At 45.7% G+C, this 14184-nt stretch overlaps 1 pseudogene; it reads right to left on the bottom strand.

Annotated features, from left to right (window-relative positions):
• LOC127031632 (sodium- and chloride-dependent betaine transporter-like) overlaps positions 1-14184 on the bottom strand; it is a 47130-nt pseudogene that overhangs the window by 15363 nt on the left and 17583 nt on the right.

The following is a 14184-nucleotide window of genomic DNA, read 5'->3' as shown; positions in this document are numbered from 1 at the left end:
GGGAGAGGTAGAGATAGATGCTGCTATGAGAGCTTTGTGCCACATTGGGGAAATCCTCCACTAGCTCGTTAAGTCAACATTATGATTGTCTTACATCATCATAGTCATGCATATCGGTTGCACATAGAACTGCAGATCTGGCCCGCTCCAGGAAGGCCAAGGTGCTTGTTGGTCCCCTGGGAGCTGAGCAAATTAACGAGAACCTTCCCAGTGTAGCGACGGCCGCTGCAGGTCATTCTGCAGTAGGCAAATGCCAGGCCACCCAGACCGAATGATCAGGGGAGGACTTAGCCAAGGAGGTCCTCACTGAGATGTCCTCCTCTGAGCCCCATCCTGTGAGAGGCGATCCTGACCACTGTTTTGTGTATCACCCATTGACCATGGACCCATAACTCCTTATACAGGCAAATCTTCCAATGAAGTCACTGGGAGTTTTGCCTGAGTAAAGGCTTCAGGATTTGGACTCCCATAAACTGGCAGCTACCAAATTAAGGTACCTTTGTTCCACAAAGCCTGAACACATCACCTTCAGCCACAGCTTAAAATGACCCTGCTGCTTCCCCATTTTCTCCAGCATCCAGTCCAAAACGTTCCTCTTTCTTTTTAAAACATTGATTCACTATATTCTTTTGGAAGCACTTCCAAACAGTTTGGGCCAGATTCTCCATTTCCCTGCATCTCAGTCATCATTTTACACTACTGCAAATTGCTCCCATTCTAACTTATGCCCACTCTACACAGATGTAACCAACGAACACGGTGTCAGGCCTCACTGAACCAGGCCCTCCTCCATGGCTAGCCCTTTAAAGAAATGCTACTCATTGAATTGTTTGAATGACATTCACAATCATGAAAACTGCTGTACTGACAGTGCCATAGATCAAGGACAGCACGGACAGCATAAGGACTATCTTCATCCACTGTCCCACTCATGTGTCTCAAATGTGATCCACAGTATCCACCTCTGGGAGCAGGAAGGTACTTTATTCTCCACACCTCTATTCATCTGTGGCCTCTCTTCTAAGCCTCTCCAATAAGAGGTTCAATTATGGCCAGTTGCAGAGATGGTTTCATACTAGTACAGTAGAACCTCAGCGTTATGGACATCAGAGTTATGAACTGACTGGTCAACTACACACCTCATTTGGAACAGGAAGTATGCAACCAGGCATCAGCAGAGACAAAAAAACCAAAATCCAATTACAGTGCAGTTCTGTGCTAAATGTAAACTACTAAAAAAAATAAAGGGAAAGCAGCATTCTTCTTCTGCACAGTAAAGTTTCAAAGCTGTATTAAGTGAATGTTAATTCTAATCTTTTGAAAGAACCATGCTTTGTTCAAAGTTACAAATGTTCTCAGAGTTATGAACAACCACCATTCCCAAGGGTTCATAATTCTGAGGTTCTGTTGCACTGGATGGAGACCATCTATTCATTTCACACAAGCCAATGGGAAGCACTCACACAGTCTGTAGTCACTGATGACCTGGGCTGGATTTGAATTTGGGACCTAGAAGTTCTAGACCTTCTTTTACCTTCTTTAGTGATCCTCCGGTTTTCAGCAGAATGAAAATGATGTAGAGTGGAATGCAGATCATGGAAGAGAGAGCCATCAACCAGCCCAGAGTGTAGCCCCAGGGAGAGTACGCGTACCAGTTGTTGTATTTGAGGGGGGTGTACTTGATCAGTGAAAATAGGAAGGTCGCCTGAGGAATGAAGAACATAAAAGTCAGAATAGCAGGTGGGTACATGCTGAGTCAGAAACAGGTGGTGAGAGACAGTTCCTGATAAGGGATGTATAAGCAGTAGAAGATTTGTGATCTCCTCACTTAGTTATATCCTTGTTCCTAAGTGTTTGGGAGTTGGAAATAGTGTGATGGGTATGTACACTGCTGTTACTTACCAGCCTTAACTGAGTTTTGAAACATTTTTTGATTTTGGAATTTTCCCTTCCCCCTGTGCTGTTTTCCATTCACCAACCCCTCCACTGCCCTGAACTTTTAGGATGTGAGTCTCAGTGCTCTTCTATCTCCTATCCCCCACCTTTCCAGCCCCTACCCAGATCCTTACCTCGCCTTGCCCTCTCCAACATGGATCCTTTAAGCCTCCAGGAAATTCCCTCTCTCTCCAATGTATGTGTAGGAGGAAGGTCCTTATTTGTAAGCTCTCTGTAGTCAGGGTGCAGAAACTCTGGAGCAGCCAATCAGGGGCTGCAGTTTGGGCACCTTTTCTGGTGATTCCTAGCTTAGTCATGCCTCTGACAGGACTGACTTTTCAGCTCTGGGAACAGCCCTGGGGCAGCCAAGGCCCTCTCTGAAAATATTCATTGAAAGATGCTCTCTCAGCCTGCACCCAGCCCTATAGAGCATTCACACCACTGAGCTCTCAGCAACTCATGCATGACCAAGCAGCAGCTCTGAAAACTCCCTGATTGTTTTCAACTCCCATTGGAGCCCTCAGGTGGCAGCTGCAAAAGCTATTTGTGCTTATCCAAGCTGTTGAAGATTTTGGCCATAGTGCCTGATCCTGATCCCATTGAGGTCAATGGCAAACAAATGTCATGATGGTCACGGGAGCAGGATTAGGCCCATACCATCTGCTGAAATCAATGGAAACAGAACTGGGCACAAGACAAAAATAGTTAATATCTTTCCTTAATTATAAACTGTTTTCTTCAAACATAGTTGGTGGGTGCATTTTCAAGGTGATTTGACTTTATGGAAAGCAAGGGGCAGGAACAAGATGTTTTTAAACTAGCAGGAGTCATAGAAATGTAGACAGAAGAGAACATTTCAGAACAAGGGTAATTCTTTAATGGGCTGAAATTCAAAAATGATTTGATCAATTCCCTTCAGGCTTTGCAGATACATTCTCCTTTGCCTGCAGAATAAATATGCCAATTTTCAGGTTAAATGAAATTTCCAGACCTAAGACAAGGCTTTACAATGGAAATTGATTCCAGTTTCAACTACGGAGAAGCTACTGCTCCTCCACAGCAATTCTATGAAACACTAGTGCCCCTCTCAAATTCTCTTCTTCACTCAGATTCTAGGATCCCTGTATAACATGCCTCACCATAGTTTGTACTTACCAGGCAAACACCAGGGGTGACAACCTGCCAACAGATCTTAAACAGCGGCCACGGCCAATAACCAATCATGTCCTTGATGTTGTCATAGAAACGGTCTGCACCTTGACCATCAGAGGAAGGGACAGAGAAAGAGAGAGGTAAAGGGGACGGGAGGAGAATTTTTGTTCTTCAGAAATTACTCATGCCAAGTCCAGGTTTAGTTATGCTTTACTAAAATGGAAGCTCTAATTCCATACAGCAGGGATGTATTTGGTCCTCCAGGTGCTCAGAATTTCTGGAATTCAGGCCGCTTATTTAGATGCCTAAATATAGAGAGAGGTGCAGGAGCGTTATATGCTATGGGGCAAGAGGGGCAGTCGTCCCTTGCTAGACCTTGGTTTTCACCCTCACCCATGCTCCATTATGTCTTCCACTTTTTGCCCTCCCCTTCTCTCCCCCTCGCCTTGGGATGTGGTCATCAGGAAAGCACATTTTGCCTGTCTGAATTTTTCTGAAATGACCCCTATGGCTAGGTATCTCACTTTAGGCACCCACTCTTAACAATTTGGGACTAAAAGAACTCCCTAACCTGGCTGACACCTCCCCTGCCCCCAGAATAAACCTGTGGGTATACATAGGCTTTGTAATGTGCTCTGTAGGTCAAGAAGAGACAGTTCTGTTACATTAATTGTGTGGCTGTGGGTGGAGGGGCTCTCTGAAGAATATTCTGCCCTAGTAACCAGACGGATCCATCTGCGGCTTTCAGCTTAATTGTCCTAGCTGATATCTAGGGCTAGTCCAATATTTTCCCTCAAAATGTTTAAGGCAAATTGGGTTTTTGACAAAGCAAAATTTTCCATGAAGTGTCAATTTTCCATAGAAAATTTTGACCTTTTTTGTTTAAAATCTGAAAGCTTGGAAATCAAAACTTTTTGCTGAAATAAAAAAAAATTCAATTTGCAAATGTTGACATGGTGCTTAATGGGAGTTGAAGTGGATGGCTCATGCCCGCATTCTCTGTGGCTGGGTTCCCCAGCTGTATTACATCTTCCATGGTGCACCACATTCATGTGATTCCCATGATGCACTGCAGTGGCTCAGTAAACACGGGAGATTGGGGGCATATCAAGGGATATATAGTCTGGCCAGGGAGCCCTGTCCACCCTTAGAGGACTTTGGCCATGAGGCACCAGAAAATTTCCATGAGGCAGCATTTCTGAATTTCTGACTTTGGCTGGAAATATTCAGTGTGGTGGGTTTCTTTTTTCTCCTGAAAAGCTGAAATTTTCCATACAGGGGAAAAAGCGTTTTTTGGACCAGCTTTGCTGATATCACTTTCCAGGTTCAAACAGGCCCATAGAATAGTCTGTGAGACACTGCACAATCTTTCCACAGGAACACATTGTGATGTTAAATACAGCATGGGCAAATTCATCCCTGGTGTAAATCTGCTGAAGTCAATAGAGTATCATGAACATAACATAAGAACAGCCATACTGGGTCAGACCAAAGGTCCATCTAGCCTAGTATCCTGTCTTCTGACAGTGACCAATGTCATGTGACCCTGAGGGAATGAACAGAACAGGTAATCATCAAGTGGATCCATCCCATCACCCATTCCCAGCTTTTGGCAAACAGAGTCTAGGCCAGTGGTCCCCAACCTTTTTGTGGCCAGTATTACATTCATGTTTTCAGAAGAGTGTGGCGGGCGCCAACAATTTTTCAAGGCTTATTTTGTATTTGTACATTAAATATGAAAATCATCATATTTAACATTACATAATATATGAATCCATATGATAAAAAGGGTAATTTGCTCTTTTTTATCTACTTGTAAGAAAAATTGAGTTTTTACAAAATAAATCTCATAACCAGTTTTCATCTTATTTATTTTAAAAAAGTAAAACATTGTTGAATTGCTGGTCCAAATATATTTTTTATTCTTACTTTAACATAGAATGAAGCCTGCAGCCCCGGAGTTCTCTGTCCCCGGCAGGCGCGGGGCCACAGTTTCTCTCCCCTGCTGGGCACAGTTTCTCTCCGGCTTAAGCCACAGCCCCACGCCTACCGGCTGCCCACGCCTACAGCCTGCGGCCCCAGAGAAGCTGGAGAGAAGCCACAGTCCCGTGCCTGTCAGAGACAGAGAACACCGGCGCCCACATCCTGCAGCCCCAGAGTTCTCTGTCCCCAGCAGGTGCGGGACCCCGGCTTCTCTCCCCTGCTGGGCACTAGGCGGGCCCCGAGCATGCTGGGGACAGAAAACATGGTGCCTGCAGCCCACAGCCTGCAGCCCCAGTGTTCTCTGTCCCCGACCGTGACTTCTCTCCGGCTTAAGCTGTGGCTTCTCTCCGGCTTAAGCCACGAACCTGCGCCTGCCGGGGACCAAAAACATCAGTGTCCGCAGCCTGCAGCCTCGGAGTTCTCTGTCTCTGGTGGGGCACGAGGCGGGCGCACATAAATGCCCTGGCGGGCGCCACGTTGGGGACCACTGGTCTAGGGACACCATCCCTGCACATCCTGGCTAACAGTCATTGATGGAAAAATCCTCCATGAACTTATCTAGTTCTTTTTTGAACTCTGTTATAGTCTTGGCCTTCACAACCTCTTCTGGCAAAGAGTTCCACACGCTGTGCATTGCGTGAAGAAAAACTTTCATCCTGGATTTCTCTACAGGATCAAGTGCAAGGGAAATCCTGGATGACTGGGGAAAGAGCTCTTTTTTAAAAGCAAATATACCAAACAATAGCAAGGAGAACACAGAAGACACCTCTGCACAGGAATCCATATTCTACTAATTCTATTTAGTAGTAGTATTAATGTTTCCTTTTCCAAATGTGTTCCAGATAAACACCATTTTCTGTGGTTCCAGCGCGCCCATTGCAAGCAGTGGATGATGTAGTGGAACACGGTGAGACCTGACATGAATGGATTCAGCGTGCCCAAGAATACGAGGTTTTCATGATCTACTTTTCACAAGCAAATGACAAAGTACTCAGGCTGAAGAAGTTATCAGTTCCACCCAGTCACCATTGCTTTCTAGCTAAGAAGAAGCTAGAGGCACAGCATGTGTTGCCCTTTCTCCCCACTACAGATTTGGAAGGATTATATGCATTACGGGAGGGAATGCCTTAAAGATCTCCCCAGAGCGATCTTTGCTGGAAGGAACAGACATGTCTGCTTTTATCCTGCGCATCCTAAGAGTTGCCATACTGGAACAACGCAACAGTTCATGAGCCCTAACATCTCCTCTGCAAGTGACCCGTGTTGGATGTTTTAGGAGACATGAAAACCCCATTGACAGTTCCTCTAATTTTGCAAACCTATACCCAGAGGGGAAGTTTTTCTGAACCCAGCTGGTGATCTGTTTATGCCCTGAAGCATCAGGATGTAGAGCCCTTATAATGATTTATCTAGCCTATAAGAACCGCAAATGCTGTTCAAGTTCAAATGTGTCTAATCCATTTTTGAAGTTATTAAATTTTGGTTTTCTCAAGACTATCCAGCAATGGGGAGTTCCTCAGGTTAATTATACAGTGCATGAGGGAAAAACTATTTCCTTCAATCCATTTTAAATTTGTTGCTCTCTGTCTCCCCTTGTTCTTGTATTATGAGAAAAGATTAAAAGGTGCAATTGGTCTACTCATACAGTAACTACCATCCTCAGTTCGATTGCCCTTCTTTCTATAATTTGAGATGAACTCACCAAAGCTGAAAGCAGAATTCAACTATACAACCCATTCATAGGGTAGCATAATGGTCATTTGCAGCCCTATAGAACCTTGCATTTGAGGATCTCAAAGCACTTTACAGAAATAGATATTATTGTCCCTATTCTACCGAGGAGTGAGCTGAGGCACAGAGAGGCTAAGTAACTTGTCCAAGATCTGCCCTGCTAAGCAATAGGAAAGCCCAGAATGGAAACCACAGCTTACATCCTTAGCTGGTGCACACTGGCATACCTCCAGTTGAGGATCTGGCCCATGTTCTTCAGACTCTCAGTTCTCTGAGCTATCCACTAAACAACAGTGTTGTCTGTTTTATTCTCTTTTCTTAATGCAGCCTTAATCGCATCGTCAACTAGCTCCACACACTGAGCAGACATTTTCACTGACATGACCATAGCGATGCCTAGATCTCTTTTCTGAGAGGATGAAACAAATTCAGAAGCCATCAGAACGTGTGTTGTGACGGGCTGAATCACAGAACCCCCCTGGGAGCTGCCACCCGGTGTGCCACGACTACTTCTATTCCTGTTTTCCCTGCCAGCTCAGGACTCCAGCAACCTGTCTTGCTGAGCCGGACACTCCTGTCTGCTCAACACAGACCTAGGTTCTGAACAGGTATTTGTGCTTTCCCTGCTGCCCAGTCCCATAAAAGGATCTCCTCTCCTCTCTCCCTCTTACTAAAAAGGGAACAGATCCTGGGGCCCAATCCCTGTGTGACTGTATCTCCACAAGGAAAAGGTCTGTTTGAGGGATGCATCCTAAAGGTGAAGCTCCCCAGGTGATCTTGTGGAAGAAAACCCAGCCTGTGTTTAAATTATAGGAGGGAGGATTCCATTCATTTTATGGCAATGAGATTTCATTCCCCCTATTGCAGGTCTTCTCAAACACTGCCAGGGCATGGATGACATTTACAGACAGAGGGCCCCGAGCATCACGCCTCCCTGTTCACAATTGCACACGCCACATCCCTTCCCAACTCTGATCATATAACATCCTGGTGACAACCTCACCGATTGCTCATGTAGAAAAGAATTACTAGCAATGAAGTCAGTGCACTCTTAGCTGTCTGTAATGGGACATAGCAGCTGGGAACAAAGAAGAAAGCCAGCCCTGTTGGGAGCCCCTATCCTGCTGAGTGTTAGCATGCATGCTTATTCATAGATATGTGAGGTGGGAAGGGACCTCAAGAGGTCATCAAGTCCAGCCCCTGCTCAGTGGCAGGAACAAGTGAACCTAGACCATCCCTGACAGGTGTTTGTCTAACCTGTTTTTAACCTCCAGTGATGGGGATTCCACAACCTCCCTTGGAAGCCTACTCCAGTGCTTAACTACTATTTATAGTTAGACAGTATTTCCTCATATCTAACCCAAATCTCCCTTATTTTACATTAAGCCAATTATGTCTTGTCTGACCTTCAGTGGACCTGGAGAACAATTGATCCTCAACTTCTTTAGAACAGTCTTTAATATATTTGAAGACTTCTCAGTCTCCTCCCATCTTCTGTTCTCAAGACTAAACATGTCCAGTTTTGTTCTGTTTTTTTTAACATTTCCTCATAGGTCAGGTCAGGACAATACATGTTGTGATTGTAATGGCTTTACTCTAATTTGCACTTGCTGGCTTCATTTCTAAGAATGTTGAAATAGAGTCAGTAGAAAAAAATGGGGGAGTTAGTTAAAAAAAGTGACTAATGCCAGTTAATGGATTTTCCCCTTCCTATGGGTTGGCAGCACTGATTCTCTGGCTTACACTGCAAAATATTACAGCAGTGGCACTAACACAAACACTCATTCCAAGCTTCCCTATTGCCAGCAATTATGATGCCATCCACCACTAGGTAGCTTCTTCCTGCCTGTCAGCAAGGCATTGTTACAAGGATTTCAGATTTCCGGTGCACAGCTTTAGTCCTGTAAACAGACCAGGCTGCGTCAAGCCCACTGATGGCATTTGCCAAAGGGGAAGCACTAATGTAATTTTTTCCCAGCTCTGAAAATCGAGTGTAGAATAAACTGATAAGTTTTCAGAGCTCTGGATTTGAAGGCTGATGCCCCAATAACATGCTGCAGGGAGCATTCTCCAAACAACAGTGTACACACCAGGATTAACTGCTCCAGAAGAGCGCTCACATACAGTCCTCTTGCTGCATCAGAGCTGAGACTGAAATCATGAGGACTGTTTTAGATAACCAGAGCAGATACAAGATGAAGTGATGCCCTAAGGCAGTATTTTGGGTGGTCCTGCAATGAATCCATGCTCTGTTTTTTGCATTTGTATAAATCTCTCTCACACAGACACATGCACACATAGAGGGAGCAGGCACAAGAAATTTGTGCTTTTGGGGTCCAACCTTGCTGCTCTTGAAGTCATTGGGAGTCTTGCTATTGATTTCACTGGCCGCTAGATCAGACCTTTAATTTCATTTGTAACTGTGGCCAGACACTATGCAAATGAGTTTTATTCACAGTGCGTATGTATATGGAATTTTAGATTAAATAAATTGTCAGGATTAAATTAACAGAAAGACAGAGGGAGATCACATGACAGATCAGCCATAAAATGGCAGCCAGTGCCTCTCCTACATGGAGAATCCTCTTCTGCTCTAAATGAGCATAGTCTGTGTCAGCCAGAAAGGGCTAGAGGTCCACTGACAGAACAGCACAGTGCATGGGAGACAGAACCTCTGCCTGAATGAGCAGGAACACCAAATTCACTTCTGTTCCTGGGAAAATCCCTTTCAAAGCAGAGATAAGAATCATTCCTACACAGTGTATGGGGACTGATGAATGCCGTGGGTGAACAGATTAAATCTGAAGCACAAGCACTCCTGCTTTTCCCTGGGGCTAACATGGCTATTCCCATCCCTCCCATAGCAGTCTGGGTCCTTGTGTTCCACTTACCATACACCCAGCCAACACAGATGGCTTCAAAGATGGCCAGGAACAGTAGGCATGTACCACTGGCAGCATAATAATCAAACAGCTGGAAGACGTACATTCCACCCTGTGTCAAGCAGAGAAAGGGGAGACATGGAGGGCTCAGCAAAAGGGTATGTGCAAGAGAAAATGGCTCAGCTGGAATTTGGACAAATACAAAAACAAGGCTGAGGGAGGGGGGAATTGCACACAGAGCAAAGGGGCATAGGAGGAGGGATCTCTCTCTAGGCCTGTCCACTCTAGGAAATTATACTAGGTACCACCTTGCACTAAAATGATTGTCAGGCATGGGGCCAGGATGATGTTTGAAATCATGCTATGAAATGATTGTGAGGGTCCACAGAGGCCAGGGATTTGGGTTTTTTTAAACGCTGCTATAGACCATTCTCCCTAGCAAGTTTCTAGCACTGTTTCTGAATGTAGTCCTTGGCTATGTTGAGCTTTGAGCATAAGCTGTAAAGTTTAGATCCAGGTGTGAACTACCCTGAAGTTCAGTATATTTAGATGCTGGGTTTCTAGATCAAGCCCATCTCTACATGTTGCAACGGTCCCAAGCATAGTTGGAAGCCCTATGGGGGCAACGGCCTTTGACTCTCTGTTGCGCAATGACAGTACAATGGACTGAGCATTTGTTCTACTCTCAGGAGAGCTATTTGTACAATCTGACTCTCTCTTGTGTTCTCACGACTTGTCTTGATAAGACAATAGCACTTCCAAGAAAAGAAAAAAGTGGAGCAGATACATTGAAAAATTATTCAACCCCTTGAATGGCCCTGAGACAGAAGAAAAACTTTCCTATTAATCCCACCAAACACTGAGCCAGATTTGTGTAGTGTTTAGATTATCCCGCAGGTGATGGGCAATGTGTAAAAGCCCCAGGGACGTTAGATAGGTCCTAAAGTCCTGATGCAGTTTTCACCCAGTTCTTACTCAGGCGAAGCTCCTATTGCCTTCTGTGGGAATTCTCTCAAGTGAAATCTGAGCAAGGACCTCTGACTTTTCAGATGACTGCAGGAATGCCAACTAAGAGAGGTTAAGGGTTGTATCAGATAGCAAGATCCTGCTGTCTCCAGAGTGTGGGGAGCAACTATCAATGACTTCTTTCCTCTAAATCAGTCATTCTCAATCAGGGGTACATGCACCTCTGGGATACTCCAAGGTTTTCCAGGGGGTGCATCAACTCATCTCGATATTTGCCTAGTTTTACAACAGGCGACATAAAAAGCCCTAGTGAAGTCAGTAAAAATTAAAATTTCATACAGACAAATACTTGTTTATATTGCTCTATATACTATACACTGAAATGTAAGTACGATATTTATATTCCAATTAATTTATTTTATAATTATATGGTAAAAATAAGAAGATAAGCCATTTTTTCAGTAACAGCATGCTGCGACACTTGTGTAATTTTATGTCTGATTTTGTAAGCTAGTTGTTTTTAAGTGAGGTGAAACTTGGGGGTACACAAGACAAATCAGACTCCTGAAAAGGGTACAGTAGACTGGAAAAGTTGAAAGCCACTGGTCTAACTTAGTCTAGGACCTGCTATCAACAGCCTTCATACCCCCAGTCCTGTTTTCCACAGATGACAGCCAGCCAACTGTGCCTTCCCTTGGGAGGCCTTCACCATGGCAAAGACTGGCAGCATTCACATCTCACGTGTAGCTCCTCTACTTTTGACCTGAGAGCCATCAGGACTGGAGTTTGGACAGAAAGTTCCTTTCAGGTGGCCCTTCCCTGGTGCTAGGTTCAGGAGTAGGCAACCTAGGGCACATGTGCCAAAGGCAGCACGAGAGCTGATTTTCAGTGGCACTCAAACTGCCTGGGTCCCGGCCACCGGTATGGGGGGCTCTGCATTTTAATTTAATTTTAAATGAAGCTTCTTCAACATTTTAAAAATCTTATTTACTTTACATACAACAATAGTTTAGCTGTATATTATAGAACGAGACCTTCTAAAAACATTAAATTGTATCACTGGCCTGCAAAACCTTAAGTTACAGTGAATAAATGTAGACTCGGCACACCAGTGCTGAAAGGTTGCTGACTCCTGTGCTAGGTTCTCTCTGAGGCATACCCCAGAGGAAGGCTCAGCTATACAGTATGACAACATCTCACCTGGCACTATATAAGAAAGAAGAACTACTGGTTCTGATATGCAGCAGCTAATAAACTAAGCTAAAGAGAGAGAGAATAACTAACAGTCTGAGATACAAACTTGCTGCAGATAATACTGCTCCAAACGAGTCCATATCCCTCTCCCCCACCATGTACTTCCCTTCTTACCTCAGTGACTAGCATCAGCCCAAGCAGGTAGCATATGACTGCAATGACCAGAGTCAGCAGCTCCTGGTGCCCTTTCCTCTGGAGAACTTTTGGGTACATGTCGACAATGGCCGTCACTAGGCTCTCAAAACAGACAAACCGCAGAAGAATTCATGTCAAGAAACCAAAGACCTAATGTCTCTCTTTCCCTACCCATCCTCTTTCCAATTCCATTCTTCCACTCAGTCCCTCTCCTCTTTTTCCTACACCTGAATCATGAACTGCCTGGAAACAGGGAGGTGTAGCTGCATCTGAGTCCCAAAGGAAGTGGAGTTACCACTGGTGCAACATCAGGAATTGAGCGCCCCAGAGGAGTGACTGGAACCATATCTGGAACTGAGTGAGATTATCACAAGCCTTGCACCTAGAGTAGGGAGGATGTTCAGGTACAACAGAAATGACACAAGGACCATGGAGACAATAAGGGAATTGCACCTCACCCATGGCTGGCTTTAGGCCAATTTCACCAATTCCCCTGAAGCGGGTCCCGCCCCTAAGAGGGCCCCAAGCCCAGTGAGAATCTCTTCCCTGGCTAGAGGCGCCTTTTTAATTTTTACTCACCTAGCAGCGCTCCTGGTCTTCGGCAGCACTTCAGCAGTGGGTCCTTCGTTTGATCTGGGTCTTCGCCGGCAGGTCCTTCAGTGCCGCCGAAGATCTGGAGCGAGTGAAGGACCTGCTCCGAAGTGCCGCCGAAGACTCGGAGCACTGCCCAGTGAGTACAAGCCCCATGTGTTTTTTTTACTTTTTTTTTTTTTTGGTCTTCCCTGCCAGGATCCCATCGAAACTGTTCGAATTGGGCCCCACACTTCCTAAAGCCGGCCCTGACCTCACCACAAAGGATTATCAAGAAATAAATTGTGTGTCACAAGGAACCACTGTGGTATAAAAGAAGTTACTGCCAGGAAGCAGCTACTCTGGAGCCAGGAAACAATGAGGGTCACAAGTCACACTTGGAATCAAGAACACGTAGTACAGTCAGAGCTGCCACCAAACTACAGTGACATGCCCCATCTGTAACAATACAAAGGGAGTCCTAGTGAACTTAGAGGAGATTGACACAAAATGTGTAGTAAAGTGCCTGGTTCATGAGGGATGATTACTAGCCCCTAAGGGCTGACTTGGTGGGAAGGACAAAGAAGTGTGGCTGCTGATTGTCACTGGATTGTCAGAGACTTATGCTGGAAGGTACAGGTGTTTCAGGTCACTGTTAAGGAGTAACACCTAACACCAGCTGGCTGCTGGGATATACTGGCCAGCTCTAAGTATTATCATTCTGAAGTAGTAACATGGATGTGTGACAGGTGTTCCAGATGGCTGAGACACACATCACCATTTCCCACCCAGAGCCAGCTCTAGCTTCTTTGCCACCTCAAGCAAAACAAAAATTGGCTGCCCCCTTCCCCACCCTTTTTTGGCTTTTACACGTTTGCACTTTGCAACTTTTTTTTTGTTTTGTTTTTGATGGTTTAAAATTTAAAAAAAGATTAAAACAGAGAATTTGTAGTTAGTGAAATAAAACAATTTCCTACTAGTGTACTCATTTACTCACTAGGCCGGCCATGGAGTGAGCTGGGCTGTGTTTGCCTGGGCAGAGCTAGGGCTGCCCCTGTGTCGGAGGCCTTGACATAGGCAGGACGTCAGCGCCGACCCCATGTGATCCGTGAGGGTCAGATCAAGTCACGCTGCTGGCGGGCTATGCAGCCTGGCTGTCACTGCCGAGTAGCCCCAGAGGGGCCTGGAGCTGCGTGGGAGACACCGAACAGCTCTGCCTCCTGTCTGTCCTTCCCCTCGAGCACGCTCGGGGGCTTGGCGCTGCCCTCTGGACCTGGGCGTCACAGCCCTGTGCCAGTGCCAGCAGGAGCAAGCAGCAGGTGTGTGGGGGTGGGGGCTGCCTGGTCCCTCCAGCCACAGCACAATCACCTCCACTCCCCCGGCGCCAATCCCAGTCTGAAAGGGCTGTAGCAGCCTCGCCCACAGTCCCATGTCTTACTATGCAGCGCGGGGAGGGGAGGAGGCTCTGAGAGCAGAGCTGCGGCCAGGCTTCCACACTGGCCTATTGCCCCCGTGGCTGGAGGAGCAGCCAACCCTGGGAAGCCTGGCTTGGGCCAGCCTCAGCAACACTCCAGAG

This window comes from Gopherus flavomarginatus, chromosome 1 (assembly GCF_025201925.1).
Source record: "Gopherus flavomarginatus isolate rGopFla2 chromosome 1, rGopFla2.mat.asm, whole genome shotgun sequence".
NCBI classification, from domain to species: Eukaryota; Metazoa; Chordata; order Testudines; family Testudinidae; genus Gopherus; species Gopherus flavomarginatus.
This window is presented reverse-complemented; position numbering and strand designations above follow the sequence as displayed.